Source organism: Lynx rufus, unplaced genomic scaffold, assembly GCF_022079265.1.
Source record: "Lynx rufus isolate CCGP_SWC_20201006 ecotype Redwood Valley unplaced genomic scaffold, mLynRuf1.p SCAF_14, whole genome shotgun sequence".
NCBI lineage: Eukaryota > Metazoa > Chordata > Mammalia > Carnivora > Felidae > Lynx > Lynx rufus.
In genome coordinates this window covers 36683534-36707330 of record NW_025814828.1, presented here as the reverse complement: position 1 = coordinate 36707330, position 23797 = coordinate 36683534, and the positions used below count along the sequence as shown (strand labels likewise).

Here is a 23797-nt window from a genome sequence, read left to right as displayed (position 1 = left end):
GTTTTCACATTTTAAATTTGCCAGAAGCACCGTTTAAAAGAACTTTGACATAAGCTTGTTTCAAAGTAAAAACAAAAAAAAATTTTTATACCCCTCATGCTTACTTCATGAGGGGTATTGACATTTATTTCTTCTAATGTTAGGCATTTTACATATATTATCTCCTCTGATTATACCTGTTTTACAGAAAACACTGAGATTCAGAGAGGGGTTACTTGCCCCAGATCACATGCAATTCCAACTGGTTCTAAAGTCCATTCATTTCATGTGGCATTCTGCTGCTGATTCCAGTTGTGAAAAATGCTGCATTGGGTTTCTTTCAAGGAAGGCCCAGGCCTTCATTTTCAGACTTTATTTATGGCAGATTTTAAAAATTTATTTTATTTTTTAAAGTTTATTTATTTGTAGAGAGAGAGGGAGGGAGGGAGGGGTGGAGAGAAAGGGGAGACAGAGAATCCCAAGCAGGCTCCACACTGTCAGCACAGAGCCTAACGCGGGGTTCAAACTCACAAACCCTGAGATCGTGACGTGAGCCAAAATCGAGAGTTGGATGCTCAACCGACGGAGCCACCCAGGCACTCCTATTTATGGCAAATTTTAATCGTTCAACTTTCTCGTTATATTTCTTATCTCTTTATTAGAGGTTCCATACTACCATTCATTGTTTTATCTATTTTTACTTTTTGTCTTTCTCTTTAACGCAATATTGGTGTTTGTCACCAAACTGGTAAGTGTACACATTCTTTAGAAATGGAAATACAGAATCTTGCCCATCCATCCAAAATATAATTTGTTTTGGAACTTCCTCTACCCCTTTTACTCTTCCAAGTTTTTCCTTTCAATTGCCTTGCTCCAACAACCAGAATAGTTGGTTAAGTCCTCCTCTAACTTGCCACACCAGAAGTAATGAGGTTTCAGAGATAGGTGTTTGTTGGGAGTGAGGGTGGGGTGGTTACCACGGGGTGGTTATTCCTATATCCTGTGCTAAAAATCCTGAGATCAGTTCTCACGGACTCTGAAAAACATATACTGCACCGCAGCTGCTGGGTTGTCAGTGTCTAGTCAAGTGACTGAGTTACCGCTGCACAGCAGGTACCTGACCCCGGCCAACAAGCCGAGGGGGTGTGCAGCTCGGGCATTTTTGGTTTTATGTTTTAGTTGCAACTGACAGTGCAGATTCTAAAACCACCACCTATGGCTCTGAATTCATGCTACAGGGTTCAAGGTGCTAGGATCTGCTCTCTTTTCTTTCTCTCCAGGGGCCACCCAGTGTCTTGGTATCTGCTCTTTCAACTGAGTAAAATGTAATTACCCTGATGGCCATTATAATATTATGGTATGATTGGTCATAGAGCCCCAAGTCAGTACAGGGAGAATCTCTCTGTCTTTCTATACCAGGAGGATTTAGTGTCCGAAGCCAGTTTGACTTAATGGAAGTTAACATGTATTTGCAATGTTGAGATGTAATAATTTTCTATTACTTTCTCTTTATAAAGTAACTAGTCTTATAAAATAAATTATAAAATTAATTTTAAAATATAGACTGTACAAAGGTAAATAAGCCTCTCTCCATCCACTTTCCCACCATCCATAGCCCCATTCTCCAGAGGTAACCATTGTCCAGTTCTTGTACATCTTTCTGGAAGGTTTTGTTTAAAAAACTGAATCGGATGGGGCACCTGGGTGGCTCAGTCAGTTAATCTTGCGACTCTTTGGTTTCAGCTCAGATCATGATTTCACAGTTTGTGAGTTCAAGCCGTGCATTGGTGTGGGCCTCCTTAGGATTCTCTCTCTCCTTCTCTCTCTGCCCCTCCCCTGCTCTCTCTTGCTCTCACTCTCTCTCAAAATAAATAAATAAACTTAAAAAAAACCTGAATGGGATCATATTTGCACACTATGCTGAAATACTAATTTTCCGTAGAAAAATACTGTCTCTGCTGACCTTTCCGTATCCATCTATGTCTCTGTCGAACTCTGTCTCCCCTTAAACTGCTGCCCCGTATTCCATGGTATGGATTGGTACTGTAGCTTTGAGTTGAGTGCAAGCCATTTCTAAGTAGACATTGCTGGAAATGCTGGCCTGGAGTTTGGTTGAGAGGTCTGGAATGTGAAGGTGTGGGAAGTAAAACTGAGCGAATGAGTTCTTCACAGGTAACTGAACTAGGGAGCTGTGGGTTTCTCTAAAACTCACAGAGCTACAAGAGTCAGGATAGCTGGACATCACAGAAGTTTTAAAGTGGGGAGGATCAATAATGTAAAATGCCAACACTGTGGTGGAAGATTAAAAAGAAGGCTTGTTTATAACAGACAATTTAAAGCATTTATCAAAATGAATATAATGTCCAATATCAATTCATGGTGTAACTGGAAAGCAAGGTCTGGCCTCATTTCTGTGCATGTTGGTAATATACTGTTTCTCTGTGAATCTATCTCTACGCCAATGTATTTAGGGTAAAAAGAAGAAGGAACGGGTTTCTTTTTCATTATAATTGTGTGTTGCAGATTTTGATGGCTGGCTTTAAGGTAAAACCATTTGGTTTTCCTAAGATTAGGTACTTTTCATTCCTCTGCTTGGTGCATAACTGTCAATTAAATGGAAGCCTTTAATGAAATGATATGGTAAATTTTAGATACTTTAAATTTACTTTAAGTTCTTAACAGTAGTCAAACCATTCTTATTTTCTTAAATCCCTTCCCCACAGGAACTGCATGTATCCTTCCTTGTCTCAAGGTTTTGGGTCCCCATTGAATGAGTGTAGTAGTCTCCTCTTCTTTCACATCCCTCCCCCCGCCCCTCCCCAACTACATTTGTTCATTGGCTTTTCTTTTAGTTGTCCACATCCATTCACAGTAAGAAATGATTCCTTTATTGTACTTAAGCCCATTTTTTTCTATGAAAGTGCACATTATTTCATTGTAGCATTCCAGTCTTTTTTATTTCTTTTAATACACTTTTTTTTTTTTTTGCTTTGTTGCCACTGTTTTGAATATTTGAATCATTTACAGTTTGGAATGATGATTGTGTTCTCTGTGTAGTTTAATAATATCCAAACTATACTATGTTGAGTCTGTATTTCAGGCTTTTAATTTTAACCCTGAGTTTAGAGTATCTTGGTGTATTTAAATCTAGGATGGAAGTATTACTGCCTAGCTATATGCAGATTCTAATGTTGTATTAAGATACTCTTGATGTTATTAATTCAATTATGAGATCTCTAACCCTGCTAAGATGTGCAGATTACCATCATACCACTGCTATTTTATGGAATCTAATTTGTGGTTTTAGGAAACATCGTAGATTTTCAGCCTTTTTGCTTACCCTTGGTATGTACTTTCCCCCAAACATATGGATCAACATTGTTTTGTAGCTTTGTGAGACAGCCCCCTAAGATATGATCTGGTAGCCTTTGGGCACAGTGTGGCCATTTTCTCCTTATTTATAGAAAGAATGATAGCCACTTCACAAGCTATTTGCATGGATTAGTGATTGTAAAGTGCAGCATAAGTATTTTTTATTTCTAGAATGTCTCTGAGATACTCAAATTACTTTTGGCAGCTATGTAGATAAGTTTCAACAATTTCCAAATGTGCACTTTCTCAGTGCTAAACACAGGCTCAATTACATAAATAATATGGTGAAATGAACATTCTTTCCTATCACGTGTATAAAATTGTTAGTGGTGCTAACAGTTTATTCATTTGTTCATTTATACATTCGTTTCTAGCTGTGTGGCCCTGGCCAAGTTAGTTAACCTCTCTCACTCTCAGTTCTTTATTTGTAAAATGAGGGTGATAGTATATGCCTTGCAGGATTAGTGAGGAGTAAATAACATGATCTGGGTAAAATGACTAAAGGGTAGGTATTGTTATTTTAATTGCCAGTATAATTTAAAAAAATATTTCTAATTTTCTTAAAGTAAACTCTACCCCCAATGTGGGGCTCAAACTCATGACCCTGGATCAAGAGTTGTATGCCCCACTCATTGAGCCAGCCAGGTGCCCCATTGTTCATCAAGTACTTGAGTTCTCTGGCCTCAAGGAGTTCTGTCAATGGGAGAAGTTGACAAATAGTTCAAGTGTAATATAACTCGACATGAAGTCCTGTTAAAGGCAGGGCTGCATCTGACTATTCACCTAGTATCCTCAGCATAACTTGGTAACTGACACATAGTAAGTACTCAGTTATTGAAGGAGTGAGCGTTAAGTGAGCAATCCAGAAACTGGGACCATCTAGTAGTAAAAGTTGGAGACACCATTACAAGCAGAGGTAAGGCTTGAATGATTTATTAGTCTTCTTGGGTAACTCATGTCGTCTTTTTATGCCCATTTCCTCATTTAGCACAAGGAGTAGAGGAATACAGGTAGAGAAAATTAAATCTTACGAAACTTAGAAAAAGGTTTATCCTATTTTTTAAAATAACCTTATTTTTTAAGAGCAGTTTTGGGTTCACAGTTACTATTTTAGTTGAGTGACACAGGTAACCTGTATTATAAGAAATTCAAACAATAAGCATTTGGTTAGAGTTTTTAGGGACAACTTTAGGAATTCCCCCCCCCCACACACACACACTTTTTTTTTTATTTTTTTGGTCTCAAATTCTATGGCTTGAGTGTTCATTATATGCTGGACCTGGTGTTAAATTCTTGATGTTTTTCTAACTTAACCTTGGCCACAACCCTTCCCTTTGAGGCAATCACCCTCTCTCCTTTTACAGATGAGGAAACTGAGGAAGAGGGAGATCAGTAACTTTACCTGGATTGAGCCCCACATTGCACTCTGCGCTGACAGCATGGAGCCTGCTTGGGATTCTCTGTCTCCCTCTCTCTCTCTCCCACATGTGCGCACATGCTCTCTCTCTCTCTTTCTCAAAATAAATAAGCATTTTTTTAAATAAAAGAAAAAAAGACTAACATTCTGATTTTAGATGTTTCAGCAGATTAATAGAATGCATTTTTTTGGTAACAGCTTTATTGAGATATAATTCACATACCATACAATTTACCAATTTAAAGTGTACAATTCAATGCGTTTTAGTATATTCACAGAGTTGTGCAACCATCACCACAAGAAACTTTCAGCCATTTTCATCACCAAAAAAAGAAACCCTGTATATGTTAGCTTTCAACCCCATCCATCCCTAGCCCTAGGTAACAACCAATCTACCTTCTATCTCTATAGCAGTGCCTGTTCTGGACATTTCATATAAATGGAATCCTACTGTATGTGGTCTTTTGTGACTGCTTCTTGGTCTAAGCATAGTGTTTTCAAAGTTCATCCATATTGTAGATACATCAGTACTTCATTTTTAAGGCCCATTAATATTCCATTATGTGGATATACCACATTGTATTGATCCATACATCAGCTGATGGGCCATTTGGGTGGTTTTCCCCCTCTGGCTATCATAAATAATCCTGCTGTGGACACTGATGTACAAGTTTTTGTGTGGACATATATTTTTATTTCTCTTGGGTATATATGTAGGAGTGGAATTGCTAGGTCAAATGGTAACTCTGTGTTTAACATTTGGTAACTCTGTGTTTAACATTTTGAGGAACTGCCAGACTACTTTCCAAAGCAGCCACAGTATTTTGCATTCCCAACAGCAGTGTATGAGTGTTAGAATGCTTTTTAATCAGGTGAGTACCATCAGAGTTTGCCCATAGAGTCTGTTCAATACACTGTAACATAAATAAAAGTAAATTTTATGCGTTATTGGTTAACCTTTTATCTCATAGACCTATGTATACTAATTTTCATCAATTTTAGATATTGTAGGCCAAGAGTTGGCAAACTATCTGTAAACTACCAGATAGTAAATATTTTAGGTTTTGTGAGCCATACAGCATCTGTCACAGCTATTCAACTCTACCATTGTAGCATGAAGACAGTCATATGAAAACAAATGAGTGTGGCTGTGTTCCAATAAACCTTTATTTACAAACATAGGTGGTTAGGTTTAGCTCTTGGGCTGATCCTGTTGTAGATTAAAAATGAAACTGGAGCTTCTTGTCCAGTTCCTATTCTTATTTATCCTCAAGGTTGGGATATTATTTCAGTGGTCTCAGTAGCCACATAATAAGTAGGTTGTTTCTGAAAAATGGAAAGATATTGAGGCTGCTTTGCTGAACCATTTTCACTATTAAATGGGGAAATGCTATACATTTACTTTTTTGTGGGTTTTAAATTTATTTTTATTACTATTTTTTTTAGTGCTTTTGGATTCTTTTTTTAATCCTAGGTTAAAGGGAAGAAACCCATCAAAATTATTTTAAGATTGTCTGACCGGAGGCAATATAAATGTGGAGTTCCTGAAAAAAATTATTTCCTTCATTCTTGCTTATTGCCTATAGACTGGATGAAAATAGAGCTGAGAATGTACTAGAATTTTTCAGAAATGAAAGGTTACTTAAAATACTAGTTTAATAAAGTTAGAGGGAAAATCACTAGCTAAATCTCCATTCCTAATTAGAGAGTAGTGATGTACCATCAATGTATATTTTATGACTTCACGAAGAACCCCTGATAGAGTCATTGTTTGGGATTTGTGTGTGTGTGTGTGTGTGTGTGTGTGTGTGTGTGTGTGTGATGTAAACAAAACTTCAAGTTCTATTTTGTGTTTGGAATCCATTTTATTCAATATATATTGTGGTAGTAGACATACACTAGAGTACATACATTTAATGTGCTTTGTGGTTTAAAAAAAACCTGTCATTGCCTCTTATGTAGTTAGGAAAGATAGTGTTCTTTGAGCTTAAAACTCTTCATAATTTGTTTGCAAGACTGTTCTAGATTATAATTTTGCAGTGCTGTGGAAAGCTCCAAAGATTATGATAAAAGAGGAAATTTTGTATCACAGCTTTTGTCTTTGCATTTGGGCATTTGACACGTGAATTAATTGTTCATAATTTGAAATTTCAGAACCGAGATAAGGAAAATCCCAGCATGTATGTTTAGTAAACAGCCATATGTAGGACTAATGAATATTATAGTGTTCTTTTATGTAACTTCCCGAAATTTTATGATGGCAGCAGTGTCCACATTTTAGCAGCGAGTAAAATGAGGTAGAAAGATCCTAAAGGTGCAGTCTCTGATACAATTGAGCGCTGACTAAATTACCTACATTTACAGAGCAGCACTTCATGCACTAGGTCACATTACATTGTCAGGCAGAAGAATGACCACATTGGAAACTGTTTAGACCACTTCCTTCAATTAAAATACTTCTCTTGGTTGGCTTCAGAGGACAGTAGAAGGCACCTTTTCCTATTATAATCCATGGACAGTATTACTTATATTGCTTTATTTAGGTTTGAAGTTTTTGCTGACTTCCATCTGAGCCATTATCTCAAAAACAGAATGGTCTGCTTTTATTTAGATAGAATAATTACTGGTCTTCTTAGGTTTAGTATCATCTTAACTGGGTGTTTGTCCCAGCAGTAATACATGGCATTGAATTTGAAATGATCCTTTTGATAAATATGTTTTTCTTTAATTTAGCCACTTGTAAAATAATTAGATGCTTGTAAAATAAACAAGAAGGCGTTTTCACTGAGGGCTTTCTTTAATTATGTTTCATATAAATTAAAAAAAATTGTTACTGGAGTATTCAGATCACAGGTTCGAGTGAGAACGTAATTATCTCACATTATAATCAACGTATATCATACTTTTAAAAGCATGCTAATAGGGATGAAAAAACCCCCTCTACTGACCATATGCATTGTGGGTTATGCTTCTTTCTTTCCTTCCTTCTTTTTTCTAAACATTTCGCTCTTATAATGGATGTGAAACTGATTTGTGTAAATATCTATTCAAATGAATACATTTTCATTATCATCATTGCATAAAGAGCCCGGGTATCTGGAGAGGGAGATGCTAGGCTTGCTGCTCTACTTTTTGGATTATCTCCATTAATAGTATTTCTCCCATTGCTGAGTGTTGTACTGCTGGAAGGGATCACTGTACTTCCATAATCTATGACCCACTTGCACTAAAGGTTGAGTGTGCTTTATTTTATTTATTTATTTATTTTTAAGGTCGAGTGTGCTTTATTTTAAAATTTTTTTTTTTCAACGTTTATTTATTTTTGGGACAGAGAGAGACAGAGCATGAACGGGGGAGGGGCAGAGAGAGAGGGAGACACAGAATCGGAAACAGGCTCCAGGCTCCGAGCCATCAGCCCAGAGCCTGACGCGGGGCTCGAACCCACGGACCGCGAGATCGTGACCTGGCTGAAGTCGGACGCTCAACCGACTGCGCCACCCAGGCGCCCCGAGGTCGAGTGTGCTTTAAATTGCCATCTCATTCAAGTTCAGGCTTCTTGGTTAGACTTGCAGAAGTGGCTTCAGAATTAAGCCCATGAACGTGAATATGGACTTGAACATATTGGAATAGTATTTTTCCCCATGAACACACATTCATAGACAAAGTCCTGAAAAGATATGTATAAATTGGATTTGATAAATGTGGCTTAAAACTTACCAAGAAAAATAGTATTTTAAGAATTTTTTAAAATAATGGTGACAGATTACCACTTTGTTTTCTTCAGTTTCTTGATCTTGTAAAAGAAGGATAGTAAAGGGGCACATGGGTGGCTCAGTCGATCAAGCATCCTCTTGATTTCAGCTCAGGGCATGATCTCATGATTCATGAGATCGAACCCCAGGTTGGGCTCCATGCTGACAGCATGGAGCCTGCTTGGGAATCTCTCTCTCCTGCTCTCTCTGCCCTGCACCTGCTCGATCCGTCACTCTCCCTCTCAAAATAAATAAATGAATATTTTTTAAGAAAGGATAATAAAGGCTGTATTATCTCATTAGATTCTTATGAACATAACACAATTCTTCAGAACTCTTAAGCTGCCTTGCATATATTCTTACTTTAATTTTACTGAGATGAAGAACTTCTAATTAGAAATGGGTTGTGTTGAATTTTCTTTGATTTTGCAAGAATCATCTACCTTTGTCTTTAATACTTGTTATATTTTCTTCCTTGATTTCTAGAGCCTAATACTTCTCACTCTTTATAGGACTTAGAACATGTTACATGAAAATGTTGAATAAAGAGATTTCAGAATGAATTATGTGTATTTTACTGGTGGGACAACGTTTACACCGAAAAAAAAAAAATCCTGACTAGTGTGTTTCCCCTTGATTCTCTTTCAACTATTTAATTTATTTGAACTTTGAAGTTTGGAACTTACTGTAAGTAACAATTGTCTGTGGACAATCAGATGGGAACTGTGGCAGCTACTTAGAATATTGAACTCCTTGTTCAGTAGTAAGGTCTAGAGCAGTGGCTCTCAAAGTGTGGACCTCATTCTGACCACTAGCAGCAGTATCATCTGGGAACTTGTTAGAAATGCAGATTCTCAGGCCCCATCCCCACCCTACAGATATGAGGCTCTGGGGGTAGAGCTCAGCAATGTCTGTTTTAACAACCCTGGAAGGGATTCTGAGGTACGCTAATGTTAGAGAATCACTGATCTGGAACTTTAGATCAGGGTTTCGTAAACTATGGCCCATGGGCCAAATTGACCCACTGTCTGTTTTTATAAATAAAGTTTTTTTGGAATACAGCCATGCCCATTCATTTAAATATCATCTGTAGCCGTTTTCACACTACAAGGGCAGAGGTGAGTAGTTGCAGCAGAGACCACATGGCCTGTAAAGCCGAAAATATTTACTTTCTGGTCCTTTACACAAAAAGTTTGCTGATCTTGCTTGAGTTGAAGCCTTGGTACTGTTTTCTTGCCCATTTTACTGAACTACAAATAGCTGAAATCAATAGGTAAACACCTTTTTTTTTTTTTTTTTTTTTTGCTTTTACACCTGACCCTCTTATTTCTGCAAACCTGTTCTTCTCTCTGATGTCAAACTATAAGTCAGGGACTACAGACTTGTGAATGAAAATAATATGCAACTGTGTCCTTTCTTTCTATGTTTGTTAATTGTGGTAGCCTGTTTAACAATTCTGTGACATTCCCTCATTGATTCTGCACTGGTATGTTCTTGGTTTTCCTGTACTCTAGTGTAACCTAACTTAATTAGCTTTTATAGTTTTCATTTTGCCCAGTTCTTACTACCTTTTTACATCCTCAAGAGAAAGCCCACGTTGTCACTACTGAGTTTAGGAATTCATGGGAGCCATTTGGTGTACTTCAAGCCATTGAAATAGTGCCATCTTCCCTGGAAAATTTTTATCCTTGACCTGGAGTACTATAGTCACTTGTACTTCACAAAGATGTTGGTGAGCACAGAAGTACCAAATATTGTGGGTAATCTTAGAATGTTTATGGGACAAGTTTTCGTTAGCCTTCCCATAACCAAAGATGACTGTTTCTATCCTAAGTTGGAATATCATATTCATTTGTACTTGCTCTCTGCCTTTAAGTTGATTGGTCGTCAGTGTCCTATGAAATACAAGAACTGAATTTTAATTTTGTTCTTACTGATATGCTTGGAGTCTTTCTGTCTACCCACACCACTGAAGGAAGTATAATTGCTTTTGAAAAGCCTTCTCACAGTCTCCATTAGTTCTAGTAGCAAGAGCAGGCAAAGGTATTGTTTTTGTATCTGTGATTCCATGGTTGTTTTAAGTTAAGGAACATGACTTGGCCAAATGATACTGAGCTATATTACTAGTGAGTTTGTTTGGTCCATGACTTCTTTTAGTAAATTTGGGTTGAGTACTTTGGCAGGAGATGCTGGGTGAGACACAGGAGATAGCGAGATAGCTTGAAACTGGAAATGATTGAGTTAGACCTCTCATTTAGGCTTTCCCACTCAACTTAATTCATACGTCTTGCCCTGCTTACTCATCTCAGGGGTGAGGTACAATGAGAGAGGGTCAGGCAAAGGCCAGCCATCAGTGTGGCTACTTAGGTCCATTGCCAAAAGCAACCCATTTACAGGAGAATTTGAGCTTTACTGTTTTGTACAATATAGTGTGGCCATGCAGTGTTTCAAAAATTAAATTGTTATTTATAGCAAAGAATAAAATGTGAACTCTTTAAAAGAGAATAGTGCTCTGCAGCCTTATTGTCCCAGTCAGCACAATAGCCACCCACACGAATCATCTGAACAACCTCATCATTTCTGTTTTATCTACCTGAAATGGGGGTCAGAGGTGGGTGGCGATGAAAGCTTGGGAGATCACGCCACCCTTTGGGCAAGAGAAATACTCTGGTGACTCATGCTGTGTTGTCCTCCCCTCTTATGCACCGGAGTCTGGGATAGCCCTGTGGAGCTGGAGGTAAGCTTTAATCCCCTTGTTCCTTGGCAGCTGGCCGTGCTTGGGAGCTGGGTGCTATTTCCCGAGAAGCAACTCGTGTAGACAACTTCTGCCAAATGCGTGGATTTTGAGCCATTTTAAAGGCTATGATGTCCAGACTCTGAATTTCTTAGTAGGCAGGGAGTGTCATTTAAGGGTATTTATGCTACTGGGATGAGGTTCTTTATGAAATAGACACTGTAACAAGGCCTTCGTGTGACATAAACTTATTGGAGCTTGTGTATTTTTAAAACCATGTATTTCTTTAATATATATTTTAAGCTTCATTAGGTCAAGATTCATGGCTGTCATACTCATTGCTGTATCTGTACACCCAGGACAGCACCTGACACATAGTCGATGTTTTATATATATATATAGTTGTTGAACCAACTCAAAGAAGAGGAGGAAGTAACTGAATACATTGGAAAAGAGAAAATCTAGCCCATAATGCACAGTGAGGAGTTCATATTTTCATTTAGTGCTAACATTTTGCTGCTTCAAAACCATCTAGGGGCGCTTGGGTGGCTCAGTCGGTTGAGTGTCCGACTCTTGATTTTGGCTCAGGTCATGATCCTGAGGTCCGTGGAATTGAGCCCCACATCAAGCGCCACACTGTGCGTGGAGCCTACTTGAGAATCAGTCTCTCTCTCTCTCTCTCTCTCTCAAGAAAACAAAAAACAAAAAAACCCATCTAATTCTCATACTGTCCCTTTGAGGTAGGTTAGTACATATAGAATTGTACATAGATGCTGAGCATAATGGTGGAATCCTAAATAACACTTAGCTTCCCTCGTTGAGATGTATAAGATCATTGCTATAATTAAACTACATAAAGAAAAGAAGTTTCTAAGGTTGAAATGGAATGGAGAATTTTATAGTGAGTAAAATTACTAAAACTTGCTTACCTGATCTAAAACTGCTCCCTCATTTGTAAAATGGAGACAGTAGAATCTACCTAATGGCATTGTTATAAGGATTAAATGAGACAGTGGGTATAAAGCACGGTTCCTAGCACTTTACAAGTGCTCATAAACACAAGTTGCTTTTATCATCAACGGTAAGTTTTGAGAGCTTCCTCAGTGCCAGGCTTTGTGCCAAGTACCTCCTCCTTTCAGGTGTTGGCACAAGTTTCCCCTTCCTCTCTCCTTGCTGCCACACTCCTGATTCTATCTGCAGTCAAGAAGCTGGCATTGACCTTCAGCCACCTAGCCAGTCCTGCCTGACCTTGAATAAAGGGACCAGCTGCTAAATCCTGCCACCTGTCAAAGACGTTAGCCAGTGTGGTTATTTAAAGTTAACTAAAATTAAATAAAGTTTAAAATCCATGGACTATTTTCTTAAAGATCTACAAATGGCCAACAAACATTTGAAAAGGTTGTCAGCATCATTAGTCATTAGGGACGTGCAAATCAAAACCACAGTGAGATACCACCTCACACACACTAGGATGTGTGGCTCCAATTAAAAAGACAGATAATAATAAGTGTTAGCAAGGATGTGGAGAAATTGGGTCTCTGTATACATTGCTGGTGGGAAGTGGTGCAACCACTGTAAAACATTCTTGCCTGTTCCTCAAAAAGTTACAGTTTCCAATGAACCCAGCAATTCTCCTAGATATATACCCAAGAGAACTGAAAACATTTGTTCACACGAAAACTTCTACATCAGTGTTCATAGTAGCCAAAAGGTGGAAACAACCCAAATGACCATTTTCTGATGAATGGGTAAACAACATGGGATAGTTGTGCACAGTGGAATATTATTCAGCCATAAAAGAAATGAGGTATTGGTACCTGCTTCCACGAGGATGACTCTCAAAAACATCACGCTAAGTGAAAGAAGCCAGACACAAAAGACCACATATTGTGTGATTCCATCTATATGAAATGTCCAGAATAGGCAAATCTATTGAGACAGAAACTAGATTAGTATTTGCCAGGGGCTGGAGGAGGAGGAGGAGGCTGGTGGGTAACTGCTAAAAGGGTATGGGCTTGCTTTCTGAGATTATTTAAAAGTTCTGGAATTAGAAGTGCTTATTGATCAAGACACCTGTTTGTGAATATACCAAAAAAAACCCACTGGATTGTATACTTTGAAAGTGTGAACTTAATGGTATGTGAATTATATATCTCAATGAAGATGTTCTTTTTAAAAATTTTGCTCCTTAGGGGCGCCTGGGTGGCTCAGTCGGGTAAGCGTCCAACTTTTGGTTTTGGCTCAGGTCACGATCTCACAGTTTGTGGGTTGGAGCCCCGCGTTGGCTCTGTGCTGACAGCAAGGAGCCTATTTGGGATTCTTTCTCTCTACCTCTCTCTCTCTGTCCCTCCCCCACTTGTACTCTCTCTGTCTCTCTCAAAAATAAACTAAAAAAAAATTATGCTCCTTAGTTGCACCAGCCCCATTTCAAATGCACAACAGCTACATGTCACTAATGGCTACACAGTGGATGGTGCAGGCTGAGAACATTTCCATCACTACAAAAAGTTCTGTTAGAAAGTGATGATCTAGGGGTCCCAGGGTGCCTCAGTTGGTTAAGCGCCCGACTTCGGCTCGGGTCATGATCTCACGGTTCATGAGTTTGAGCCCTACATCCGGCTCTCTGCTGTCAGCACAGAGCCCGCTTTGGATCCTCTGTCTCCCTCTTTCTGCTTCTCTCTCTCTCTCAAATAAATATTTTTTAAAAACCTTAAAAAGAAAGTGATGACCTAGAGGAACTGAGTTTCTCAGTCTTGGAACCAAAGAAAAGTAAGTGGTGGGGTCGGGAGGAGGGAAAAGCTCAGGTTTAAAAATCACAGAGGGAATGGAAGACAGGTTATGTGATTAGGCTTTGGAGAAATGTTACTTTGGGGTAATTTTACTCTTTGTTGCTTTCTGCCTCTTCCAGACTGGGCAATCCCCAAATTATTTTCATTTAATTCTCAAAGCAAACCCATGAGGTAGGCACTATCATTCTCACATTTTACAAATGACTTAATGGAGGCTTTATTAAGTTTTTGAAATTTGCATAGCTAGTGAGGGCCCAGCAGAGGTTCCTACCTAAGTTGTGTTACTCCAAAAGCACCTCACTTCTGTGTTACATTGTTGCCCTCTCCTTTTGGTTTTCTTGCCATCCATCCTCCACCCTCACTTTGTTGCCAGCCCAACAGAAAGCTATTCACGGTACCTTACATGCGCAGTGCTTTTTGTGTCTTAGCAGAAGCTGGTCTGTTAGCCAGCCCTCCGCAGTCCACCTGTCCTCACCCAGCACTCGTGTGTACCTGTGCTTCACTTACCTCAAAGCACTGTTCAAATATTCCTTCCCTTGTGAAGGTGTCCTGCCCTTCCAGGCTCAGCAGCCTTTTTTTTTTTTTTTCCTGTTTCCGTTTCTGTAGTTAATTTCTAAATAGTCCCAAAGTTAAAAGATATTTACCCACCAAGGAAGCAATTATGTCACGCAGTGTCTGGGGCTGCTATATCACCTGGGTGAAGTTGCATGATGGATTCTTGCTTGTGACACCGTGAGACACTGAGCCCCATTTGTAGCTGCTGTGTTAGTGGCTGTAACAACGAGGGAAGTGGTTTTCTTGTTCAGTTCCTTGGATTCAATTTATACAAATTCCTTCTTTCCACTCACAAAGGTCTCCAGTCTCCATCCTCACTGCTGCAGTACTTGTCAAGGGTCTCTTACTATAGTTTTCAACCTAGGCTCTTTGAACTTGATAAAATAGTGCGATGTTTACATATTTTTCTATCCACAACACCCTTGTTGCTAAAAAAAAAAAAGATACCTGATTGAATTCTGGACCTCTTTTCATGGCTTTGCCTGGATTTTGAGGTCATCTTGTCCTAACTTTATGCTAACATCAGTTTATTGTCTGATTGTGGTAGAGCATATCTTCCAGTAGCTTCTGGAGAAAGGTTGAATGGGAAGTAACCTTGGAGAGTGTGTATAACATGCTAAATAAGATGCCTATATCCTAGTTCCTGGAATGTATGAATATATTGCCTCACATGGTAAAAAGGTCTTTGCAAATGTCATTAAGTTAAGGATTTTGAGGTGGGGAGATTATCCAGGTAAGCCCCATGTAAATAAGGGTCTTTATAAGAGGGAGGCAGGAGGCTCAGAGTCCATAGATGGGGACATGACAACAACTAACCAGAGGTTGGAGTGATACCTTTGAAGATGGGGAAAGGGGCTGTGAGTCAAGGAATACGGGTGGCCTCTAGAAGCTGGAAGAAGCAAGGAATCAGATTCTCCTCGATGCCTCCAGACAGAATGCAGCCAACACCTTGATTTTAGACTGCCAACCTCCAGAACTGTTAGAGAAAAAAAAAATCTGTTCTTTTAAGCCACGAAGTTCATAATGGTTTTTTACAATAGCAGTAGGAAACTATGAACATAACATGTATGGAAATGTCTTTATTGTGCCCTTTGACTTGATTGTTTATGTAGACATAATTTAGATAATAAGATAGAATTCTAGGTTGGAGATAGTTTGCCCTCAGAGCTCTAAAGGCACTATTTCATTGTTCTAAAGTTGTTTATCTTTTGTCACTTTTTTTTTTTAACCATTTTACTCTACCTGCTTTTTAGACTTTATCTCTGGGGTTCTCAAATATCGTGATACATAATTTGGTGTGGATGCTCTTTTATTCACTTTATGGGCCGCTCCGTGGGCCTTTCAATTTGAAGACTCATTTCTTTCAGTTGTGGAAAATTAATACTTTTTGATAATTCCTTCTCTTTTGTTTTTTGTTTTTTTTTTCAGAACTCTTATTTCTTGGATTTTGACCCTCCAGTTTTACATTCTCTGTCATATTTTACATGTTTCCTCCTCTTGTTTTGCTTTCTGGGAGTTCCCTTCAACTCATTTTTCAATTCTGTAATTCATTTCTAAGAGCTGTCCCCCCCCCCCCCTTGACTGTTGTTTCTTGGGTGCTAGATCTGATGTCTTCAAAGAGAAAGATCATTATTTTGACATTTTCTTTCCCCAGTATTGTCTGTATTCTCAGTTTCTTTTTCCCTTTCTTAGTCTCAGTACATGTTTTTCACGTTAGAAGTAGTCCTCAAGCCTCTTTAGCAGGTTGTTTCTATTAAGGAACAATTGATTGGAAACTATGTTCAGGTGTGGGGCTTGTTGACTCATGGGTTTGGCTGTGCTGTGATTGGGGGAAATCCTGGGCATTTATAAGGAACTCTCCATCAGTTCTGTTGTTTATAGTCAGTCTCTCTCTATATATCTCCTCGAGTGTCTTGTAGGAGGGAATTTGGTGGTAATAAGCTCACCTCTAGTATTAAGAAGCCCAGCCTGCAAAGCACTGGCTCTTTCATCATTGGCTATGAAGACGGACTTCCTCCTTGTTTTCAGTAAGGCGTCTCCTTTCTGTTCTCCTTTATGGCTGGCGTTCCTAGGTTCAGGGATGCTTTGGTTCGGCCTCTCTAGAGAATAACTTAAGTATTCTTCTGTGTGTGGGGGTTGGGAGGAAAGGCAGTTGTCTGCCCTGCTGTTCTGGTTGAGGAGAAAAAAATCTGAGAGTCTTACTGAGTCTTACTGCTCTTTTAAAGGATTTTTCAGCCTCCCTCCCCTTTATTATTTTTCTAATTCATCTTTTTTTTTTTTTTTTAAGTAAACTCTACATCCAATGTGGGGCTTGAACTCATGACCCTGAAATCAAGAGATGCATGCTCTACTGACTGAGCCAGCCAGGCGCCCCAAGCTATAACACCCTCCTTCCCCCCCCCCCCCCGCCTAAAAATTTTTCTATTTACTTTAAATGTCCCTAGAAACAGTTCTTGAGCTTTTACCTACTGCTTTTTCCAGGGCCCTCAGGAATGAACTAGCTCTCTTGGCTTCAGTTTCGATTCCCCCACTGCAGGTGCTTGGCAGAAAAAACAAGGATACATCCAGGCTAGTTACCTCTTTTCCAAATGCTTTTCGCTTCTAATTTTGTGATTCTCTCTCCTTTGCTGTCAGATTCTTTTCCATTTTCTTGATCTTGTTAGTTCATATGTTTTCTAATCCCACCTCTGGTTTCTAGAGGGAGGTATACAAATGCTCCTATTTGATCAGCTGTGTTTAATCAAAAGCCCCTCCCTCCCCTTGAAACCCTCTTTTTTTTAAATTTTCCTTGGATTTCCAATTACTTCTTGGACATCTGCTTCTGCCTTTAGAATATGAGCTTCTCAGTAGCAGGAACCAGGGTTTTTATATCTCCAGCACTTGCATAATGTCTGCAGTGTAGTAGGATTATTAAATGAATGAACTTTGAATGTGTGCCTCAACCCACACATTCAAAGTTCAGGCATTTTACAAGTCTGCCTTGGCTTTTACTTTCCGCCTGTGCAGAAACTTCAAATCAAACGGTGAAATCTCTCTGGTAGATAAGTTGGGAAGCTCTCCTCTTTCCTTAATCCTTCCTTATTCCTTATCCACAGTGTCTCACGTGTGTCCAGCCTTCCAGCACACTAAGAGTCAGAGCCTGAAACCCCTTACCGCCGTCTCATTCCTCAGACCTCCCTTTTGCCTGTTTGGCTGAAGTCCTGTTTGCCCCAACCAGTACTGCAGGCTTAGGCAGCTGTGATGTTTGTTTGCTAATGATCCCTATTGTTTTCAACAAAGCTGCGGGCGTGGGGCTTTCCCTTGGAGCTCCAAATCAGGTCAGTTCCCTTTAATGGCAGCGTCTGCAGAGCTACAAAGCCAGAGAATTGTAAGGGGGGGGGGGGGGGAATGGAACCAACCCCAAGTTAAAATGCCACAGACGTTGTTTGAGGACATCAGCCACTAATACTCCTCGATAAAACATTCTGCCATTAGAAATCTTGCCCCCCACCTTAGATTTTTAACGTATTTTTATACCATTTATAGTTTGATAGCTTTTCACTTTGTATAAGTGCTTCCTCATGTCGTTGATATAATTCATTATAAATAATTTCTGATGACTGTATCATCTTATTTGGATGTCTCATAATTTGATATTTCCCCTGTTGTTGGATTTTAGATAATTACTTGTTTAATAGTTTTCCCTTTCCCAACAGGCTCTAAACTCAAAGAGGTCTGGGGCTATTTGGTTTACCACTTCATCTTCCGTGTCTGACACAATAATTTTTGTTGAATAAAGGTTTTTTCCCCCCAAATTTGATATACTGTAAATAATACTTTGAGGAGTATCTTCCTGCCAGATATCAGATTATTTTCTAAGATGACATTCCAGAAAGGACTTGCCTGGTCAAAGGATATAGACCTTTTAAAACCTCTTGACTGAGCTAGGGTGCCAGATTGATTTCTAGAAAGGTCCTACCAAAATGTCTTCTTTGAGCAGGAAATGGTATCCCTATATCAATTGTGTTGTGCATTTGGCAACCGTGAGCATGCTAATTGCTTAAGTTTTATTGACCTGATAGGGAAAAACATGTTAAATGTTATCTCACTGAACTATTTTGTGTTTTTGATAACCAATCAAAGTATTCATTTCCCTCATTTAACTTTTTGTATTCCTTCTATAAATTGGCCATTTGTGATCTCCCCTGCCTCACTCCCATTTTCCAGTTGTCTAGTATTTTTCTTGCTAATTTCTGTAAATTTTATATGTCAAACATATTAACTCCTTATCCTTGTCTTTCAAATATTTTTCAAGTTCACCTTTTGATTCTGTTCTTGTTGAGTTTGGATATACAGTAACTGAAAATCATACAGAAGCAGCCTCTTCATTTCGTGTAGTTAAATCTTTAGCTGGACTATTTAACAGGCAGGGGTAGTAGCCTTAAAAAGGTTACAATGTATCTTCAACATTAAAGCTTCAGAATATACATTAAGTAACTAATCCTTTTGTATTTGGCTGCCTTTTTCTTTGAATAGGAGTCTGATTAATTAGAAATCTATATCTATATATGTATATATGCATATATAGTTTTGCATTTTATCCAGAATGTACCATCAATGATTTCTAGTCCTGGTCTCTTTAAAGTGGAGTGTGATACATTAATGAACTGCAATCCCTTTGGAATTTTTTCAGGTTATTGAAAGGACCGTCTGTCTTGCCCTCCCCCCCCACCCCCTCCAGTCTTTGGCTGGTTTGTTTCCTACATTTAATTCAGGATCACCTTTATAACATAACTCTTGGTAAGTAGGCAATTAAATTTGTAGGGGTTATGGACACGTGTACTATATAGTAGCCTGTTAGCACTAAGCATTTGGCATGCTGGGGGAACTCATTAGGTTTCTACACCGGGGCTGAGGAATGAGTCCATCTATGGAATTGGTTAAGGGGAGTCAATTAGGAGAGCTTCTACCATAGTCAAAATCTGTCAGTCCTTCCCTTTATTTCTGTAATTGTTTTGATGCTGGAAGCCCTTCCCTTCCTGGGAGTTATGTGGAAATTCACCTACATTTGTGTCTTTGTTTTGATGTCTTACATTTAACTCTTTGATTCATCTGAGATTTATTGTTTTTCACCATGAAGTAAGGATCTAAATGGATTTTCCATCCTCAAATAATGTGCCAGTTTTTCCAGTATAGCAAGGGCTTTCATAAAAGTGATCAAAAATGCCCTTTCTAGTTCTCACCAATTAGTCTAGTCTGGAGAGTGGAAAGTCAGTATTGTCCTTGGTTAGGGCAGGGCAGGTAGAGAATAGAGTAAGAGGCATGCGTGCACACACACGAAAAAGAGAACTGGGTAATTGGGTGAGAACAGTTTGCAAGAAGTGGATAATTCTCAAGGAACCTCTTTTAAAACCCAGGCCATGCCCCAAATAGCAATTTTAAGGGGAAACTGGGCTCTCTATTTGTGTAATAGTAAAGTAGTTTATTAATAAAGGGTATGCCAGCAAGGAAGGAATTAAGTAAAGTTTTATGCATACTATCAAACTTTAGAGCATGATTTACCCCCATCTGTGTTACCCATTTCTGCTGGGAAATTATTTATGATGATTTCATTGGATTATGGTGTGTTTCACGTAAGCCTTTCTGGGGAGTAAATCGACCTCTCAATGCAAATAATTGCTTTTTCCTGGGCCATAGCATTAGGTCAACTAGTGAAATACTAAGTCTACTACTGTTTAAGGCTGTGAACAGCTTCCAAGTATTATATGGAAATATGGGATTAATATTAAGGAATTGCTGTGAAGCAAATGTTACTAGTAAAATTTTATTATACGGTGGTATTAATGCTGGTTTTACGTTTTAAAGTGTTTACTCTTTGAATGATCACTGTGTGAATTTTACTTTCAAAATATTTAGTGTTGATACGTTCTATCTAAGCTTCCCAACATTTACTAGTATTGTAAGTCACTTCAAAGTGACTCCTCAGCACTGTATTAAAGCAAACCACCAACAACCACCCAACATGGGAGATTTGTTTCAGTTGCAGGGCCTTATTTATTTATTTATTTAGTATTGTCGACATGCAGTGTTACTATAGTTTCAAGTGTACAACATAGCAATTGGATAAGTTTATACATTATGCTCTGTTCACCACGAGTATAGCTACCACCTTGTATTCATAAAGCTCTTTTCTTACTCTGGAAAGTACCCGTTGCAAGCCCTTTTCCCCCCTTCCAGTTCTAGGTTATTGGGGGTTCTTGCTAGAAAGCATAGCAGAACACATGCAGCAAGTGTCCCCAAGTTTTTTTTTAGACCATCTGCAGCTACCTGTGGCTTCTGTATAGTCTAAAATTTCAGATGGCTTGATGATCTATTGGCAGATGGCTAAATTGGAATCCTTGCATAAGAGCTTTATTTTATCTTTTTCATTCTGGAATGGAAAAGTGAAATAGAGACATAAGACATTGAAGGTTGTCATATTTTCTGTGAATTTGAGAAGTATTGACATTTCTCAGAAAAGTAGGACTATAGATTGATGTTAGTGCTTTGGGGTTTTTCCTTTAGAGTTACGTTTCTTCACCTGGAAATAGCTGAGGAAAAGTGGCATTTGTAATGGATTGATAGTTTCCGTAGATAGGATTTTTGTTTTAGGTGCCTTCGGAGACTTGGCTTAAACTAATTAGAAAGCTGTCGCTGGTTTGTGTAAGTTTCAAAAAGAGTGGTATTAAGCTTTTAATTCAATATTTGCTGAGACTGCTGTGCCTGATAACATTAAAATAAAAAGGGTAAAATGGCTCTGATCTCCACCACTCCCGTGTACCTACACACCCTGTATTGCTTACTGCTTCTTTTTTTTTTTTTTTTAATTTTTTTTTCAACGTTTTTTATTTATTTTTGGGACAGAGAGAGACAGAGCATGAACGGGGGAGGGTCAGAGAGAGAGGGAGACACAGAATCGGAAACAGGCTCCAGGCTCCGAGCCATCAGCCCAGAGCCCGACGCGGGGCTCGAACTCACGGACCGCGAGATCGTGACCTGGCTGAAGTCGGACGCTTAACCGACTGCGCCACCCAGGCGCCCCTTACTGCTTCTTTTGAATCCAAGGTGATTCTTCAACCTGATGTGTTTGTTTTGACGTTTTCACTGTATGTCTGTGTACGACATGTCTACAATGTTTATGTGCATTTATCTTATGTACAGTTGTATCATATCATACCCAGTTTTATTTGCTTAGGTAGCCCATAAAGGCTTCTGAAGTATTAAATGAATATTTGGCTGGGAATTTGACACTTGTACAAAAAAATGGACACAGCTAGCCTAGAAAAAGCATCCTGGTAAGAAGACAGGGGTAAAAGGAGAAACTGGTTTGGGATGTACTTGTAATGAAGAATTTGCCCTCTGTCATAGTCCTTTCAGGCTGCTATAATAAAAAATCCCATAAACTAGGTGGTTTCAACAACAACCATTTATTTCTCACAGTTCTGTCGGCTGGGAAGTTCAAGATAAGGGGGCTGGCAGATTTGGGGTCTAATGAGGGCCTGTTTCCTGTGGCTGTAGTCTCATTGTGTCCTCCCATGACTGGTGGAGTAAGGGAAAGAGGGAGGGAGAGATCTCCTTTATAAGGGCACTAATCCCATTCATGAGGGCTCCACCGTCATAACCCAATCATATCCCAAAGACTCCACCTCCAAATACCATCACACTGGGGATTAGGTTTCAATATGTGAATTTTTGGAGGGGCCTAAACCTTCAGTCTGTACTACTATGATTTCTCTTTCACTTGCTGATCCTGAAGATCATGCCATACTTCAGTTTTGTGTTTTGCTACAAATGTCATTTCTTCACCATTTTCCTCGGAAGGTGCTACTTCCAGTTTGGCAAAATCTCTTAAAGTTTATTAGGTAGCAGCAGTGTATAGATCACTTTGTATAGGAGAAGATGCAGTACATCTTAAATCTTCTGTTTTTGCTTGTGTGGGTCTCTAAATCATTCCAGATGGTGCCCATTGTGGATAGTAATAGCAAGGGAGAAAACTGTTAATATAATAGCTTCTAGCATATGTCTCCTGATTGTGGGTGTATATACCCAGTGTCAAAGGTATGTTACAGCATACCTGTTATGTATGGTGGCTTTTAGGAAGTAACTGAGGCTTTTCCATCTGCATTAGCCAAGTAGGAGGATGGTTTAGACAGTAGGATATAGCTAGTGCTTTTATCTCTAGCAGGTAGCTATGTTTTTTTAAAGAAGGTTTTAGCTTCTCATCTAGCCAGGATGTTTGATTTTTAACTTGAGATTTCCTACTTCTGCTTGCACGTCTTTGTGTTTTAAAACTAAGATCCTTTAAATTTAGACACATTAACTTATAGCACTTGTACAATGATAGTGCTATCTGTAGATATCTGTATAGATGTAGATCTATAGATCTGTAGAGATGCCTTTTATTTTCTGTAGTTGGGGTCTATGTTATATTCAGTGTGTAAGGTGTTTCAGAAGTGATCTGAGCAAGCTTGACCTTTAAAGATGTCTTGGTAACTTGTCCCATATTGTTACTGTTTACTTTTTAAAGTCTGTTGGGTTTTCAAGCTTCTATAAGTTTCTAGACTTTGCAAGTGGTTCTGAGTGGTTTCAAAATGTTGAAAAGAAAATTGAAGTAACCTTTGGAAAACTTCAGTGAACTTCAGCTGGGAATATCTATGTAGCCCCTGTTTTAAAGACCACTTGAGAAATTAATGAGTACATTTTTTTTATATTACTAAAGCTTCTCTAAACATGGAAACTTCAATCACATGTTTATCCTGGGTAGTCAGACTTGGTCTCAGGGGTTACTTCACTGCCCTTCCTAAAGTTAGGGATTGTAGGTAGTTCACTATGATAATAGTGACAAGTCATTGTATTTGGTTGGCAATCAAATATTTGTTGATTTTAATTAAATTTGCTTAGTTATTTTTACCTTACTGTATACTTTGTAGAACTGAAGACATTTCTCCCCTTTGAGTTAAAAAAAATTTTTTATGATAAACTTGCCCTCCCCTTCTCCCATAATGAAACTACTTTCTACTGTTTTTAAAAGATTAACCCAGGGGCGCCCGGGTGGCTCAGTCGGTTAAGCGTTCAACTTCGGCTCAGGTCATGATCTCACAGTTCATGGGTTCAAGCCCCACATCGGGCTCTGTGCTGACAGCTCAGAGCCTGGAGCCTGCTTCAGATTCTGGGTCCCCCT

General features: G+C 38.9%; 1 protein-coding gene across 2 annotated transcripts in view; it reads left to right on the top strand.

The window, feature by feature from the left end:
• Window positions 1–23797, top strand: part of CASK (calcium/calmodulin dependent serine protein kinase) — a 359561-nt gene that overhangs the window by 5566 nt on the left and 330198 nt on the right. The gene's annotated exons all lie outside the window — the stretch shown is intronic.